The following is a 17,150-nucleotide window of genomic DNA, read 5'->3' as shown; positions in this document are numbered from 1 at the left end:
TTATGATAAACTGTTTTAAAATCTAGGGCAGATGATGAACTTTTTAACCTACCAATATTTTATTTTAGCAGCTTAGTGGCCTTAGACCGCTCGGCCATGGTACCAAATGAACACTCTTAGCTCACAGATCTGGGCCATATAGCACAGATTACAGTACAAACATTTTTTTTTGTTTTAAATAAATTCTTAAAAAGAAGTGTCATACCAAAAGTGTTTAAGTTATGTACAAAATGTTTTGGAAGGTTAAAAAAGTACATCAATTGACATAAAATATTAATGAGAAAGGATTTTTTTATTATTCATTTGCTGTTTAGTAAAGAAAAACACTTTGACATCAATGACTTATTTTTTCTTAGGAAAAATAATTATGGCGGCAGTAGGTTTTGAGCCAAAGCCTCCAAAGAAACTGGAACCTTAATCCAGCACCTTAGACACTGCTGATTTTTAGCTCATGCATCTGGATCATATCAATCAGCTATTGAGGAGAAAAGTCTTTATTATTATTGTTTTTCTTATTAGTGGAGAAAAACATTTTGTCATCACTGACTGATGTTTTCATAGTAAAATCATGATGGCAGCAGTGGGATTTGAACCCACGCCTCCAGAGAGACTGGAGCCTAAATCCAGTGCCTTAGACTGCTCGGCCATGCTACCACATGGACCTGTTTGACCGAATGCTCACAGTTCTGGATCATACAGTTGAGATTACAGGGAAAAAAGTGTTGTTTTAAATCAATACTTGAAAAGAAGTGTCATGTTACAAGTATTTAAAATACAAAAAGTTAAGGAAGCATAAAAAAGGTACAAAATTAGTAGACAATATTAATGAGTAAGGATTTTTTATTATTGATTTGCTGTTTAGTAGAGTAAAACAGTTTGACATCAATAAATGTCATTTTCTCTTGAAAAGAATTATGGCAGCAGTGGGATTTGAACCCACGCCTCCAAAGAGACTGGAGCCTTAATCCAGCGCCTTAGACCGCTCGGCCATGCTACCACATATCTATTTTGGCTCCAAAGGTCATAGTTTATTATTTAACATATTATTTTTAAAGTTTGAGAAGACTCTTGAAATTGTGATAAACTGTTTTAAAATCTAGGACAGATGATGAACTTTTCAACCTTCCAATATTTTACTTTAGCAACTTAGTGGCCTTAGACCGCTCGGCCATGGTACCACATGGACACTCTTAGCTCACAGATCTGGGTCATATAGCTCAGGTTACAGTAAAAACATTTTTTTAAATCAATATTTAAAAAGAAGTGTAATGCAAAAAGTGTTTAAATTATGTACAAAACGTTTTGGAAGGTTAAAAAAGTACATAAATTGACATAAAATATCAATGAGAAAGGATATTTTTATTATTCATTTGCTGTTTAGTAGAGGAAAAACACTTTGACATCAATTACTTATTTTTTCTCAGGGAAAATAATTATGGCGGCAGTAGGTTTTGAACCAATTCCTCCAAAGAATCTGGAACTTTAATCCAGCACCTTAGACACTGCTGATTTTTAGCTAATGCATCTGGATCATATTGATCAGATGTTGAGGAGAAAGGACTTTATTATTATTGATTTTCTTATTAGTGGAGAAAAACACATTGCCATCACTGACTGACATTTTCATAGTAAAATCATTATGGAAGCAGTGGGATTCAGACCCACGCCTCCAGAGAGACTGGAACCTAAATCCAGTGCCTTAGACCGCTCGCCCTTGCTACCCCATGGATACTTTTGACTCAAAGCTCAGAGTTATGGATCATATAGTTAAGATTACAAGAAAAAATTGTGTAGTTATAAATCAATACTTGAAAAGAAGTGTCATGTTAAAAGTGTTTAAAATACAAAAATTTAAAAAAGGTACAAAATTAGCAGACAATATTAATTAGAAATGATTTTTTATTATTGACTTGCTGTTTAGTGGAGAAAAACACTTTGACATCAATGACAGTCGTTTTATCTTGAAAATAATTATGACAGCAGTGGAATTTGAACCCATGCCTCCAAACAGACTGGAGCCTTAATGCAGCATCTTAGACCGCTCAGCCACATTTCTACCTTGACTCCATAGCTCATAGTTTATAATTTAACATATTATTTTTACATTTTGAGAAGACTTGAAATTATGATAAACTGTTTTAAAATCTAGGGCAGAAGATGATCTTTTTAACCTACCAATATTTTATTTTAGCAGCTTAGTGGCCTTAGACCGCTCGGCCATGGTACCAAATGAACACTCTTAGCTCACAGATCTGGGCCATATAGCACAGATTACAGTACAAACATTTTTTTTTGTTTTAAATAAATACTTAAAAAGAAGTGTCATACCAAAAGTGTTTAAGTTATGTACAAAATGTTTTGGAAGGTTAAAAAAGTACATCAATTGACATAAAATATTAATGAGAAAGGATTTTTTTATTATTCATTTGCTGTTTAGTAAAGAAAAACACTTTGACATCAATGACTTATTTTTTCTTAGGAAAAATAATTATGGCGGCAGTAGGTTTTGAGCCAAAGCCTCCAAAGAAACTGGAACCTTAATCCAGCACCTTAGACACTGCTGATTTTTAGCTCATGCATCTGGATCATATCAATCAGCTATTGAGGAGAAAAGTCTTTATTATTATTGTTTTTCTTATTAGTGGAGAAAAACATTTTGTCATCACTGACTGATGTTTTCATAGTAAAATCATGATGGCCGCAGTGGGATTTGAACCCACACCTCCAGAGAGACTGGAGCCTAAATCCAGTGCCTTAGACCGCTCGGCCATGCTACCACATGGACCTGTTTGACCGAATGCTCACAGTTCTGGATCATACAGTTGAGATTACAGGGAAAAAATGTGTTGTTTTAAATCAATACTTGAAAAGAAGTGTCATGTTACAAGTATTTAAAATACAAAAAGTTAAGGAAGCATAAAAAAGGTACAAAATTAGTAGACAATATTAATGAGTAAGGATTTTTTATTATTGATTTGCTGTTTAGTAGAGATGAGCGGGTTCGGTTTTACTCGGTTTTACTCGGTTCTCAAAACGGCATCTAATTGGCTCACAGATGTCACGTGTTTTGGATAGCCAATAAGGTTCGGTTTTGAGAACCGAGTAAAACCGAGTAAAACCGAATCCGCTCATCTCTACTGTTTAGTAGAGTAAAACAGTTTGACATCAATAAATGTCATTTTCTCTTGAAAAGAAGTATGGCAGCAGTGGGATTTGAACCCACGCCTCCAAAGAGACTGTAGCCTTAATCCAGCGCCTTAGACCGCTCGGCCATGCTACCACATATCTATTTTGGCTCCAAAGGTCATAGTTTATTATTTTACATATTATTTTTAAAGTTTGAGAAGACTCTTGAAATTGTGATAAACTGTTTTAAAATCTAGGACAGATGATGAACTTTTCAACCTTCCAATATTTTACTTTAGCAACTTAGTGGCCTTAGACCGCTCGGCCATGGTACCACATGGACACTCTTAGCTCACAGATCTGGGTCATATAGCTCAGGTTACAGTAAAAACATTTTTTTAAATCAATATTTAAAAAGAAGTGTAATGCAAAAAGTGTTTAAATTATGTACAAAATGTTTTGGAAGGTTAAAAAAGTACATAAATTGACATAAAATATCAATGAGAAAGGATATTTTTATTATTCATTTGCTGTTTAGTAGAGGAAAAACACTTTGACATCAATTACTTATTTTTTCTCAGGGAAAATAATTATGGCGGCAGTAGGTTTTGAACCAATTCCTCCAAAGAATCTGGAACTTTAATCCAGCACCTTAGACACTGCTGATTTTTAGCTAATGCATCTGGATCATATTGATCAGATGTTGAGGAGAAAGGACTTTATTATTATTGATTTTCTTATTAGTGGAGAAAAACACATTGCCATCACTGACTGACATTTTCATAGTAAAATCATTATGGAAGCAGTGGGATTCAGACCCACGCCTCCAGAGAGACTGGAACCTAAATCCAGTGCCTTAGACCGCTCGCCCTTGCTACCCCATGGATACTTTTGACTCAAAGCTCAGAGTTATGGATCATATAGTTAAGATTACAAGAAAAAATTGTGTAGTTATAAATCAGTACTTGAAAAGAAGTGTCATGTTAAAAGTGTTTAAAATACAAAAATTTTAAAAAGGTACAAAATTAGCAGACAATATTAATTAGAAAGGATTTTTTATTATTGACTTGCTGTTTAGTGGAGAAAAACACTTTGACATCAATGACAGTCGTTTTATCTTGAAAATAATTATGACAGCAGTGGAATTTGAACCCATGCCTCCAAACAGACTGGAGCCTTAATGCAGCATCTTAGACCGCTCAGCCACATTTCTACCTTGACTCCATAGCTCATAGTTTATAATTTTACATATTATTTTTACATTTTGAGAAGACTCTTGAAATTATGATAAACTGTTTTAAAATCTAGGGCAGATGATGAACTTTTTAACCTACCAATATTTTATTTTAGCAGCTTAGTGGCCTTAGACCGCTCGGCCATGGTACCAAATGAACACTCTTAGCTCACAGATCTGGGCCATATAGCACAGATTACAGTACAAACATTTTTTTTTGTTTTAAATAAATTCTTAAAAAGAAGTGTCATACCAAAAGTGTTTAAGTTATGTACAAAATGTTTTGGAAGGTTAAAAAAGTACATCAATTGACATAAAATATTAATGAGAAAGGATTTTTTTATTATTCATTTGCTGTTTAGTAAAGAAAAACACTTTGACATCAATGACTTATTTTTTCTTAGGAAAAATAATTATGGCGGCAGTAGGTTTTGATCCAAAGCCTCCAAAGAAACTGGAACCTTATTCCAGCACCTTAGACACTGCTGATTTTTAGCTCATGCATCTGGATCATATCAATCAGCTATTGAGGAGAAAAGTCTTTATTATTATTGTTTTTCTTATTAGTGGAGAAAAACATTTTGTCATCACTGACTGATGTTTTCATAGTAAAATCATGATGGCAGCAGTGGGATTTGAACCCACGCCTCCAGAGAGACTGGAGCCTAAATCCAGCGCCTTAGACCGCTCGGCCATGCTACCACATGGACCTGTTTGACCGAATGCTCACAGTTCTGGATCATACAGTTGAGATTACAGGGAAAAAAATGTGTTGTTTTAAATCAATACTTGAAAAGAAGTGTCATGTTACAAGTATTTAAAATACAAAAAGTTAAGGAAGCATAAAAAAGGTACAAAATTAGTAGACAATATTAATGAGTAAGGATTTTTTATTATTGATTTGCTGTTTAGTAGAGTAAAACAGTTTGACATCAATAAATGTCATTTTCTCTTGAAAAGAATTATGGCAGCAGTGGGATTTGAACCCACGCCTCCAAAGAGACTGGAGCCTTAATCCAGCGCCTTAGACCGCTCTGCCATGCTACCACATATCTATTTAGGCTCCAAAGGTCATAGTTTCTTATTTAACATATTATTTTTAAAGTTTGAGAAGACTCTTGAAATTGTGATAAACTGTTTTAAAATCTAGGACAGATGATGAACTTTTCAACCTTCCAATATTTTACTTTAGCAACTTAGTGGCCTTAGACCGCTCGGCCATGGTACCACATGGACACTCTTAGCTCACAGATCTGGGTCATATAGCTCAGGTTACAGTAAAAACATTTTTTTAAATCAATATTTAAAAAGAAGTGTAATGCAAAAAGTGTTTAAATTATGTACAAAACATTTTGGAAGGTTAAAAAAGTACATAAATTGACATAAAATATCAATGAGAAAGGATATTTTTATTATTCATTTGCTGTTTAGTAGAGAAAAAACACTTTGACATCAATTACTTATTTTTTCTCAGGGAAAATAATTATGGCGGCAGTAGGTTTTGAACCAATTCCTCCAAAGAATCTGGAACTTTAATCCAGCACCTTAGACACTGCTGATTTTTAGCTAATGCATCTGGATCATATTGATCAGATGTTGAGGAGAAAGGACTTTATTATTATTGATTTTCTTATTAGTGGAGAAAAACACATTGCCATCACTGACTGACATTTTCATAGTAAAATCATTATGGAAGCAGTGGGACTCAGACCCACGCCTCCAGAGAGACTGGAACCTAAATCCAGTGCCTTAGACCGCTCGCCCTTGCTACCCCATGGATACTTTTGACTCAAAGCTCAGAGTTCTGGATCATATAGTTAAGATTACAAGAAAAAATTGTGTAGTTATAAATCAATACTTGAAAAGAAGTGTCATGTTAAAAGTGTTTAAAATACAAAAATTTAAAAAAGGTACAAAATTAGCAGACAATATTAATTAGAAAGGATTTTTTATTATTGACTTGCTGTTTAGTGGAGAAAAACACTTTGACATCAATGACAGTCGTTTTATCTTGAAAATAATTATGACAGCAGTGGAATTTGAACCCATGCCTCCAAACAGACAGTAGCCTTAATGCAGCATCTTAGACCGCTCAGCCACATTTCTACCTTGACTCCATAGCTCATAGTTTATAATTTTACATATTATTTTTACATTTTGAGAAGACTTGAAATTATGATAAACTGTTTTAAAATCTAGGGCAGATGATGAACTTTTTAACCTACCAATATTTTATTTTAGCAGCTTAGTGGCCTTAGACCGCTCGGCCATGGTACCAAATGAACACTCTTAGCTCACAGATCTGGGCCATATAGCACAGATTACAGTACAAACATTTTTTTTTGTTTTAAATAAATTCTTAAAAAGAAGTGTCATACCAAAAGTTTTTAAGGTATGTACAAAATGTTTTGGAAGGTTAAAAAAGTACATCAATTGACATAAAATATTAATGAGAAAGGATTTTTTTATTATTCATTTGCTGTTTAGTAAAGAAAAACACTTTGACATCAATGACTTATTTTTTCTTAGGAAAAATAATTATGGCGGCAGTAGGTTTTGAGCCAAAGCCTCCAAAGAAACTGGAACCTTAATCCAGCACCTTAGACACTGCTGATTTTTAGCTCATGCATCTGGATCATATCAATCAGCTATTGAGGAGAAAAGTCTTTATTATTATTGTTTTTCTTATTAGTGGAGAAAAACATTTTGTCATCACTGACTGATGTTTTCATAGTAAAATCATGATGGCAGCAGTGGGATTTGAACCCACGCCTCCAGAGAGACTGGAGCCTAAATCCAGCGCCTTAGACCGCTCGGCCATGCTACCACATGGACCTGTTTGACCGAATGCTCACAGTTCTGGATCATACAGTTGAGATTACAGGGAAAAAATGTGTTGTTTTAAATCAATACTTGAAAAGAAGTGTCATGTTACAAGTATTTAAAATACAAAAAGTTAAGGAAGCATAAAAAAGGTACAAAATTAGTAGACAATATTAATGAGTAAGGATTTTTTATTATTGATTTGCTGTTTAGTAGAGTAAAACAGTTTGACATCAATAAATGTGATTTTCTCTTGAAAAGAATTATGGCAGCAGTGGGATTTGAACCCACGCCTCCAAAGAGACTGGAGCCTTAATCCAGCGCCTTAGACCGCTCAGCCATGCTACCACATATCTATTTTGGCTCCAAAGGTCATAGTTTATTATTTAACATATTATTTTTAAAGTTTGAGAAGACTCTTGAAATTGTGATAAACTGTTTTAAAATCTAGGACAGATGATGAACTTTTCAACCTTCCAATATTTTACTTTAGCAACTTAGTGGCCTTAGACCGCTCGGCCATGGTACCACATGGACACTCTTAGCTCACAGATCTGGGTCATATAGCTCAGGTTACAGTAAAAACATTTTTTTAAATCAATATTTAAAAAGAAGTGTAATGCAAAAAGTGTTTAAATTATGTACAAAACGTTTTGGAAGGTTAAAAAAGTACATAAATTGACATAAAATATCAATGAGAAAGGATATTTTTATTATTCATTTGCTGTTTAGTAGAGAAAAAACACTTTGACATCAATTACTTATTTTTTCTCAGGGAAAATAATTATGGCGGCAGTAGGTTTTGAACCAATTCCTCCAAAGAATCTGGAACTTTAATCCAGCACCTTAGACACTGCTGATTTTTAGCTAATGCATCTGGATCATATTGATCAGATGTTGAGGAGAAAGGAATTTATTATTATTGATTTTCTTATTAGTGGAGAAAAACACATTGCCATCACTGACTGACATTTTTATAGTAAAATCATTAAGGAAGCAGTGGGATTCAGACCCACGCCTCCAGAGAGACTGGAACCTAAATCCAGTGCCTTGGACCACTCGCCCTTGCTACCCCATGGATACTTTTGACTCAAAGCTCAGAGTTCTGGATCATATAGTTAAGATTACAAGAAAAAATTGTGTAGTTATAAATCAATACTTGAAAAGAAGTGTCATGTTAAAAGTGTTTAAAATACAAAAAATTAAAAAAGGTACAAAATTAGCAGACAATATTAATTAGAAAGGATTTTTTATTATTGACTTGCTGTTTAGTGGAGAAAAACACTTTGACATCAATGACAGTCGTTTTATCTTGAAAATAATTATGACAGCAGTGGAATTTGAACCCATGCCTCCAAACAGACTGGAGCCTTAATGCAGCATCTTAGACCGCTCAGCCACATTTCTACCTTGATTCCATAGCTCATAGTTTATAATTTTACATATTATTTTTACATTTTGAGAAGACTCTTGAAATTATGATAAACTGTTTTAAAATCTAGGGCAGATGATGAACTTTTTAACCTACCAATATTTTATTTTAGCAGCTTAGTGGCCCTAGACCGCTCGGCCATGGTACCAAATGAACACTCTTAGCTCACAGATCTGGGCCATATAGCACAGATTACAGTACAAACATTTTTTTTTGTTTTAAATAAATTCTTAAAAAGAAGTGTCATACCAAAAGTGTTTAAGTTATGTACAAAATGTTTTGGAAGGTTAAAAAAGTACATCAATTGACATAAAATATTAATGAGAAAGGATTTTTTTATTATTCATTTGCTGTTTAGTAAAGAAAAACACTTTGACATCAATGACTTATTTTTTCTTAGGAAAAATAATTATGGCGGCAGTAGGTTTTGATCCAAAGCCTCCAAAGAAACTGGAACCTTATTCCAGCACCTTAGACACTGCTGATTTTTAGCTCATGCATCTGGATCATATCAATCAGCTATTGAGGAGAAAAGTCTTTATTATTATTGTTTTTCTTATTAGTGGAGAAAAACATTTTGTCATCACTGACTGATGTTTTCATAGTAAAATCATGATGGCAGCAGTGGGATTTGAACCCACACCTCCAGAGAGACTGGAGCCTAAATCCAGCGCCTTAGACCGCTCGGCCATGCTACCACATGGACCTGTTTGACCGAATGCTCACAGTTCTGTATCATACAGTTGAGATTACAGGGAAAAAATGTGTTGTTTTAAATCAATACTTGAAAAGAAGTGTCATGTTACAAGTATTTAAAATACAAAAAGTTAAGGAAGCATAAAAAAGGTACAAAATTAGTAGACAATATTAATGAGTAAGGATTTTTTATTATTGATTTGCTGTTTAGTAGAGTAAAACAGTTTGACATCAATAAATGTCATTTTCTCTTGAAAAGAATTAATGGCAGCAGTGGGATTTGAACCCACGCCTCCAAAGAGACTGGAGCCTTAATCCAGCGCCTTAGACCGCTCGGCCATGCTACCACATATCTATTTAGGCTCCAAAGGTCATAGTTTCTTATTTAACATATTATTTTTAAAGTTTGAGAAGACTCTTGAAATTGTGATAAACTGTTTTAAAATCTAGGACAGATGATGAACTTTTCAACCTTCCAATATTTTACTTTAGCAACTTAGTGGCCTTAGACCGCTCGGCCATGGTACCACATGGACACTCTTAGCTCACAGATCTGGGTCATATAGCTCAGGTTACAGTAAAAACATTTTTTTAAATCAATATTTAAAAAGAAGTGTAATGCAAAAAGTGTTTAAATTATGTACAAAACGTTTTGGAAGGTTAAAAAAGTACATAAATTGACATAAAATATCAATGAGAAAGGATATTTTTATTATTCATTTGCTGTTTAGTAGAGAAAAAACACTTTGACATCAATTACTTATTTTTTCTCAGGGAAAATAATTATGGCGGCAGTAGGTTTTGAACCAATTCCTCCAAAGAATCTGGAACTTTAATCCAGCACCTTAGACACTGCTGATTTTTAGCTAATGCATCTGGATCATATTGATCAGATGTTGAGGAGAAAGGACTTTATTATTATTGATTTTCTTATTAGTGGAGAAAAACACATTGCCATCACTGACTGACATTTTTATAGTAAAATCATTAAGGAAGCAGTGGGATTCAGACCCACGCCTCCAGAGAGACTGGAACCTAAATCCAGTGCCTTGGACCACTCGCCCTTGCTACCCCATGGATACTTTTGACTCAAAGCTCAGAGTTTTGGATCATATAGTTAAGATTACAAGAAAAAATTGTGTAGTTATAAATCAATACTTGAAAAGAAGTGTCATGTTAAAAGTGTTTAAAATACAAAAAATTAAAAAAGGTACAAAATTAGCAGACAATATTAATTAGAAAGGATTTTTTATTATTGACTTGCTGTTTAGTGGAGAAAAACACTTTGACATCAATGACAGTCGTTTTATCTTGAAAATAATTATGACAGCAGTGGAATTTGAACCCATGCCTCCAAACAGACTGGAGCCTTAATGCAGCATCTTAGACCGCTCAGCCACATTTCTACCTTGATTCCATAGCTCATAGTTTATAATTTTACATATTATTTTTACATTTTGAGAAGACTCTTGAAATTATGATAAACTGTTTTAAAATCTAGGGCAGATGATGAACTTTTTAACCTACCAATATTTTATTTTAGCAGCTGAGTGGCCTTAGACCGCTCGGCCATGGTACCAAATGAACACTCTTAGCTCACAGATCTGGGCCATATAGCACAGATTACAGTACAAACATTTTTTTTTTTGTTTTAAATAAATACTTAAAAAGAAGTGTCATACCAAAAGTGTTTAAGTTATGTACAAAATGTTTTGGAAGGTTAAAAAAGTACATCAATTGACATAAAATATTAATGAGAAATGATTTTTTTATTATTCATTTGCTGTTTAGTAAAGAAAAACACTTTGACATCAATGACTTATTTTTTCTTAGGAAAAATAATTATGGTGGCAGTAGGTTTTGATCCAAAGCCTCCAAAGAAACTGGAACCTTAATCCAGCACCTTAGACACTGCTGATTTTTAGCTCATGCATCTGGATCATATCAATCAGCTATTGAGGAGAAAAGTCTTTATTATTATTGTTTTTCTTATTAGTGGAGAAAAACATTTTGTCATCACTGACTGATGTTTTCATAGTAAAATCATGATGGCAGCAGTGGGATTTGAACCCAAGCCTCCAGAGAGACTGGAGCCTAAATCCAGCGCCTTAGACCGCTCGGCCATGCTACCACATAGACCTGTTTGACCGAATCCTCACAGTTCTGGATCATACAGTTGAGATTACAGGGAAAAAATGTGTTGTTTTAAATCAATACTTGAAAAGAAGTGTCATGTTACAAGTATTTAAAATACAAAAAGTTAAGGAAGCATAAAAAAGGTACAAAATTAGTAGACAATATTAATGAGTAAGGATTTTTTATTATTGATTTGCTGTTTAGTAGAGTAAATCAGTTTGACATCAATAAATGTCATTTTCTCTTGAAAAGAATTATGGCAGCAGTGGGATTTGAACCCACGCCTCCAAAGAGACTGGAGCCTTAATCCAGCGCCTTAGACCGCTCGGCCATGCTACCACATATCTATTTAGGCTCCAAAGGTCATAGTTTCTTATTTAACATATTATTTTTAAAGTTTGAGAAGACTCTTGAAATTGTGATAAACTGTTTTAAAATCTAGGACAGATGATGAACTTTTCAACCTTCCAATATTTTACTTTAGCAACTTAGTGGCCTTAGACCGCTCGGCCATGGTACCACATGGACACTCTTAGCTCACAGATCTGGGTCATATAGCTCAGGTTACAGTAAAAACATTTTTTTAAATCAATATTTAAAAAGAAGTGTAATGCAAAAAGTGTTTAAATTATGTACAAAACGTTTTGGAAGGTTAAAAAAGTACATAAATTGACATAAAATATCAATGAGAAAGGATATTTTTATTATTCATTTGCTGTTTAGTAGAGAAAAAACACTTTGACATCAATTACTTATTTTTTCTCAGGGAAAATAATTATGGCGGCAGTAGGTTTTGAACCAATTCCTCCAAAGAATCTGGAACTTTAATCCAGCACCTTAGACACTGCTGATTTTTAGCTAATGCATCTGGATCATATTGATCAGATGTTGAGGAGAAAGGACTTTATTATTATTGATTTTCTTATTAGTGGAGAAAAACACATTGCCATCACTGACTGACATTTTTATAGTAAAATCATTAAGGAAGCAGTGGGATTCAGACCCACGCCTCCAGAGAGACTGGAACCTAAGTCCAGTGCCTTAGACCACTCGCCCTTGCTACCCCATGGATACTTTTGACTCAAAGCTCAGAGTTCTGGATCATATAGTTAAGATTACAAGAAAAAATTGTGTAGTTATAAATCAATACTTGAAAAGAAGTGTCATGTTAAAAGTGTTTAAAATACAAAAATTTAAAAAAGGTACAAAATTAGCAGACAATATTAATTAGAAAGGATTTTTTATTATTGACTTGCTGTTTAGTGGAGAAAAACACTTTGACATCAATGACAGTCGTTTTATCTTGAAAATAATTATGACAGCAGTGGAATTTGAACCCATGCCTCCAAACAGACTGGAGCCTTAATGCAGCATCTTAGACCGCTCAGCCACATTTCTACCTTGACTCCATAGCTCATAGTTTATAATTTTACATATTATTTTTACATTTTGAGAAGACTCTTGAAATTATGATAAACTGTTTTAAAATCTAGGGCAGATGATGAACTTTTTAACCTACCAATATTTTATTTTAGCAGCTTAGTGGCCTTAGACCGCTCGGCCATGGTACCAAATGAACACTCTTAGCTCACAGATCTGGGCCATATAGCACAGATTACAGTACAAACATTTTTTTTTGTTTTAAATAAATTCTTAAAAAGAAGTGTCATACCAAAAGTGTTTAAGTTATGTACAAAATGTTTTGGAAGGTTAAAAAAGTACATCAATTGACATAAAATATTAATGAGAAAGGATTTTTTTATTATTCATTTGCTGTTTAGTAAAGAAAAACACTTTGACATCAATGACTTATTTTTTCTTAGGAAAAATAATTATGGCGGCAGTAGGTTTTGATCCAAAGCCTCCAAAGAAACTGGAACCTTAATCCAGCACCTTAGACACTGCTGATTTTTAGCTCATGCATCTGGATCATATCAATCAGCTATTGAGGAGAAAAGTCTTTATTATTATTGTTTTTCTTTTTAGTGGAGAAAAACATTTTGTCATCACTGACTGATGTTTTCATAGTAAAATCATTATGGCAGCAGTGGGATTTGAACCCACGCCTCCAGAGAGACTGGAGCCTAAATCCAGCGCCTTAGACCGCTCGGCCATGCTACCACATGGACCTGTTTGACCGAATGCTCACAGTTCTGGATCATACAGTTGAGATTACAGGGAAAAAATGTGTTGTTTTAAATCAATACTTGAAAAGAAGTGTCATGTTACAAGTATTTAAAATACAAAAAGTTAAGGAAGCATAAAAAAGGTACAAAATTAGTAGACAATATTAATGAGTAAGGATTTTTTATTATTGATTTGCTGTTTAGTAGAGTAAAACAGTTTGACATCAATAAATGTCATTTTCTCTTGAAAATAATTATGGCAGCAGTGGGATTTGAACCCACGCCTCCAAAGAGACTGCAGCCTTAATCCAGCGCCTTAGACCGCTCGGCCATGCTACCACATATCTATTTTGGCTCCAAAGGTCATAGTTTATTATTTTACATATTATTTTTAAAGTTTGAGAAGACTCTTGAAATTGTGATAAACTGTTTTAAAATCTAGGACAGATGATGAACTTTTCAACCTTCCAATATTTTACTTTAGCAACTTAGTGGCCTTAGTCCGCTCGGCCATGGTACCACATGGACACTCTTAGCTCACAGATCTGGGTCATATAGCTCAGGTTACAGTAAAAACATTTTTTAAATCAATATTTAAAAAAAAGTGTAATGCAAAAAGTGTTTAAATTATGTACAAAACGTTTTGGAAGGTTAAAAAAAAGTACATAAATTGACATAAAATATCAATGAGAAAGGACATTTTTATTATTCATTTGCTGTTTAGTAGAGAAAAAACACTTTGACTTAAATTACTTATTTTTTCTCAGGGAAAATAATTATGGCGGCAGTAGGTTTTGAACCAATTCCTCCAAAGAATCTGGAACTTTAATCCAGCACCTTAGACACTGCTGATTTTTAGCTAATGCATCTGGATCATATTGATCAGATGTTGAGGAGAAAGGACTTTATTATTATTGATTTTCTTATTAGTGGAGAAAAACACATTGCCATCACTGACTGACATTTTCATAGTAAAATCATTATGGAAGCAGTGGGATTCAGACCCACGCCTCCAGAGAGACTGGAACCTAAATCCAGTGCCTTAGACCACTCGCCCTTGCTACCCCATGGATACTTTTGACTCAAAGCTCAGAGTTCTGGATCATATAGTTAAGATTACAAGAAAAAATTGTGTAGTTATAAATCAATACTTGAAAAGAAGTGTCATGTTAAAAGTGTTTAAAATACAAAAATTTAAAAAAGGTACAAAATTAGCAGACAATATTAATTAGAAAGGATTTTTTATTATTGACTTGCTGTTTAGTGGAGAAAAACACTTTGACATCAATGACAGTCGTTTTATCTTGAAAATAATTATGACAGCAGTGGAATTTGAACCCATGCCTCCAAACAGACTGGAGCCTTAATGCAGCATCTTAGACCGCTCAGCCACATTTCTACCTTGACTCCATAGCTCATAGTTTATAATTTTACATATTATTTTTACATTTTGAGAAGACTCTTGAAATTATGATAAACTGTTTTAAAATCTAGGGCAGATGATGAACTTTTTAACCTACCAATATTTTATTTTAGCAGCTTAGTGGCCTTAGACCGCTCGGCCATGGTACCAAATGAACACTCTTAGCTCACAGATCTGGGCCATATAGCACAGATTACAGTACAAACATTTTTTTTTGTTTTAAATAAATACTTAAAAAGAAGTGTCATACCAAAAGTGTTTAAGTTATGTACAAAATGTTTTGGAAGGTTAAAAAAGTACATCAATTGACATAAAATATTAATGAGAAAGGATTTTTTTATTATTCATTTGCTGTTTAGTAAAGAAAAACACTTTGACATCAATGACTTATTTTTTCTTAGGAAAAATAATTATGGCGGCAGTAGGTTTTGATCCAAAGCCTCCAAAGAAACTGGAACCTTAATCCAGCACCTTAGACACTGCTGATTTTTAGCTCATGCATCTGGATCATATCAATCAGCTATTGAGGAGAAAAGTCTTTATTATTATTGTTTTTCTTTTTAGTGGAGAAAAACATTTTGTCATCACTGACTGATGTTTTCATAGTAAAATCATTATGGCAGCAGTGGGATTTGAACCCACGCCTCCAGAGAGACTGGAGCCTAAATCCAGCGCCTTAGACCGCTCGGCCATGCTACCACATGGACCTGTTTGACCGAATGCTCACAGTTCTGGATCATACAGTTGAGATTACAGGGAAAAAATGTGTTGTTTTAAATCAATACTTGAAAAGAAGTGTCATGTTACAAGTATTTAAAATACAAAAAGTTAAGGAAGCATAAAAAAGGTACAAAATTAGTAGACAATATTAATGAGTAAGGATTTTTTATTATTGATTTGCTGTTTAGTAGAGTAAAACAGTTTGACATCAATAAATGTCATTTTCTCTTGAAAATAATTATGGCAGCAGTGGGATTTGAACCCACGCCTCCAAAGAGACTGGAGCCTTAATCCAGCGCCTTAGACCGCTCGGCCATGCTACCACATATCTATTTTGGCTCCAAAGGTCATAGTTTATTATTTTACATATTATTTTTAAAGTTTGAGAAGACTCTTGAAATTGTGATAAACTGTTTTAAAATCTAGGACAGATGATGAACTTTTCAACCTTCCAATATTTTACTTTAGCAACTTAGTGGCCTTAGTCCGCTCGGCCATGGTACCACATGGACACTCTTAGCTCACAGATCTGGGTCATATAGCTCAGGTTACAGTAAAAACATTTTTTTAAATCAATATTTAAAAAAAAGTGTAATGCAAAAAGTGTTTAAATTATGTACAAAATGTTTTGGAAGGTTAAAAAAAAGTACATAAATTGACATAAAATATCAATGAGAAAGGACATTTTTATTATTCATTTGCTGTTTAGTAGAGAAAAAACACTTTGACTTAAATTACTTATTTTTTCTCAGGGAAAATAATTATGGCGGCAGTAGGTTTTGAACCAATTCCTCCAAAGAATCTGGAACTTTAATCCAGCACCTTAGACACTGCTGATTTTTAGCTAATGCATCTGGATCATATTGATCAGATGTTGAGGAGAAAGGACTTTATTATTATTGATTTTCTTATTAGTGGAGAAAAACACATTGCCATCACTGACTGACATTTTCATAGTAAAATCATTATGGAAGCAGTGGGATTCAGACCCACGCCTCCAGAGAGACTGGAACCTAAATCCAGTGCCTTAGACCACTCGCCCTTGCTACCCCATGGATACTTTTGACTCAAAGCTCAGAGTTCTGGATCATATAGTTAAGATTACAAGAAAAAATTGTGTAGTTATAAATCAATACTTGAAAAGAAGTGTCATGTTAAAAGTGTTTAAAATACAAAAATTTAAAAAAGGTACAAAATTAGCAGACAATATTAATTAGAAAGGATTTTTTATTATTGACTTGCTGTTTAGTGGAGAAAAACACTTTGACATCAATGACAGTCGTTTTATCTTGAAAATAATTATGACAGCAGTGGAATTTGAACCCATGCCTACAAACAGACTGGAGCCTTAATGCAGCATCTTAGACCGCTCAGCCACATTTCTACCTTGACTCCATAGCTCATAGTTTATAATTTTACATATTATTTTTACAT

The 17,150-nt window shown here is 33.7% G+C and overlaps 16 non-coding genes across 16 annotated transcripts; all 16 read right to left on the bottom strand.

Moving 5' to 3' along the window:
• Window positions 1–572: 572 nt before the first annotated feature.
• On the bottom strand, window positions 573–654 carry TRNAL-UAG (transfer RNA leucine (anticodon UAG)). The gene has a single exon. It is a non-coding gene; the product is annotated as a tRNA-Leu (tRNA).
• A 261-nt stretch (window positions 655–915) lies between these two features.
• Window positions 916–997, bottom strand: TRNAL-AAG (transfer RNA leucine (anticodon AAG)). Its single transcript has one exon. It is a non-coding gene; the product is annotated as a tRNA-Leu (tRNA).
• Window positions 998–2,692: 1,695 nt separating this feature from the next.
• TRNAL-UAG (transfer RNA leucine (anticodon UAG)) lies at window positions 2,693–2,777 on the bottom strand. Its single transcript has one exon. It is a non-coding gene; the product is annotated as a tRNA-Leu (tRNA).
• Window positions 2,778–3,198: 421 nt separating this feature from the next.
• TRNAL-AAG (transfer RNA leucine (anticodon AAG)) lies at window positions 3,199–3,280 on the bottom strand. The gene has a single exon. It is a non-coding gene; the product is annotated as a tRNA-Leu (tRNA).
• Window positions 3,281–4,980: 1,700 nt separating this feature from the next.
• Window positions 4,981–5,062, bottom strand: TRNAL-UAG (transfer RNA leucine (anticodon UAG)). Its single transcript has one exon. It is a non-coding gene; the product is annotated as a tRNA-Leu (tRNA).
• Window positions 5,063–5,325: 263 nt separating this feature from the next.
• TRNAL-AAG (transfer RNA leucine (anticodon AAG)) lies at window positions 5,326–5,407 on the bottom strand. The gene has a single exon. It is a non-coding gene; the product is annotated as a tRNA-Leu (tRNA).
• A 1,698-nt stretch (window positions 5,408–7,105) lies between these two features.
• On the bottom strand, window positions 7,106–7,187 carry TRNAL-UAG (transfer RNA leucine (anticodon UAG)). Its single transcript has one exon. It is a non-coding gene; the product is annotated as a tRNA-Leu (tRNA).
• Window positions 7,188–7,449: 262 nt separating this feature from the next.
• Window positions 7,450–7,531, bottom strand: TRNAL-AAG (transfer RNA leucine (anticodon AAG)). Its single transcript has one exon. It is a non-coding gene; the product is annotated as a tRNA-Leu (tRNA).
• A 1,700-nt stretch (window positions 7,532–9,231) lies between these two features.
• Window positions 9,232–9,313, bottom strand: TRNAL-UAG (transfer RNA leucine (anticodon UAG)). Its single transcript has one exon. It is a non-coding gene; the product is annotated as a tRNA-Leu (tRNA).
• Window positions 9,314–9,576: 263 nt separating this feature from the next.
• Window positions 9,577–9,658, bottom strand: TRNAL-AAG (transfer RNA leucine (anticodon AAG)). Its single transcript has one exon. It is a non-coding gene; the product is annotated as a tRNA-Leu (tRNA).
• Window positions 9,659–11,360: 1,702 nt separating this feature from the next.
• On the bottom strand, window positions 11,361–11,442 carry TRNAL-UAG (transfer RNA leucine (anticodon UAG)). Its single transcript has one exon. It is a non-coding gene; the product is annotated as a tRNA-Leu (tRNA).
• A 262-nt stretch (window positions 11,443–11,704) lies between these two features.
• On the bottom strand, window positions 11,705–11,786 carry TRNAL-AAG (transfer RNA leucine (anticodon AAG)). Its single transcript has one exon. It is a non-coding gene; the product is annotated as a tRNA-Leu (tRNA).
• Window positions 11,787–13,486: 1,700 nt separating this feature from the next.
• Window positions 13,487–13,568, bottom strand: TRNAL-UAG (transfer RNA leucine (anticodon UAG)). The gene has a single exon. It is a non-coding gene; the product is annotated as a tRNA-Leu (tRNA).
• Window positions 13,569–13,830: 262 nt separating this feature from the next.
• TRNAL-AAG (transfer RNA leucine (anticodon AAG)) lies at window positions 13,831–13,912 on the bottom strand. Its single transcript has one exon. It is a non-coding gene; the product is annotated as a tRNA-Leu (tRNA).
• Window positions 13,913–15,613: 1,701 nt separating this feature from the next.
• On the bottom strand, window positions 15,614–15,695 carry TRNAL-UAG (transfer RNA leucine (anticodon UAG)). The gene has a single exon. It is a non-coding gene; the product is annotated as a tRNA-Leu (tRNA).
• A 262-nt stretch (window positions 15,696–15,957) lies between these two features.
• On the bottom strand, window positions 15,958–16,039 carry TRNAL-AAG (transfer RNA leucine (anticodon AAG)). Its single transcript has one exon. It is a non-coding gene; the product is annotated as a tRNA-Leu (tRNA).
• Window positions 16,040–17,150: the final 1,111 nt, after the last annotated feature.

This window comes from Pseudophryne corroboree, chromosome 3, assembly GCF_028390025.1.
Source record: "Pseudophryne corroboree isolate aPseCor3 chromosome 3, aPseCor3.hap2, whole genome shotgun sequence".
In the NCBI taxonomy this organism is placed as follows: domain Eukaryota; kingdom Metazoa; phylum Chordata; class Amphibia; order Anura; family Myobatrachidae; genus Pseudophryne; species Pseudophryne corroboree.
This window is presented reverse-complemented; position numbering and strand designations above follow the sequence as displayed.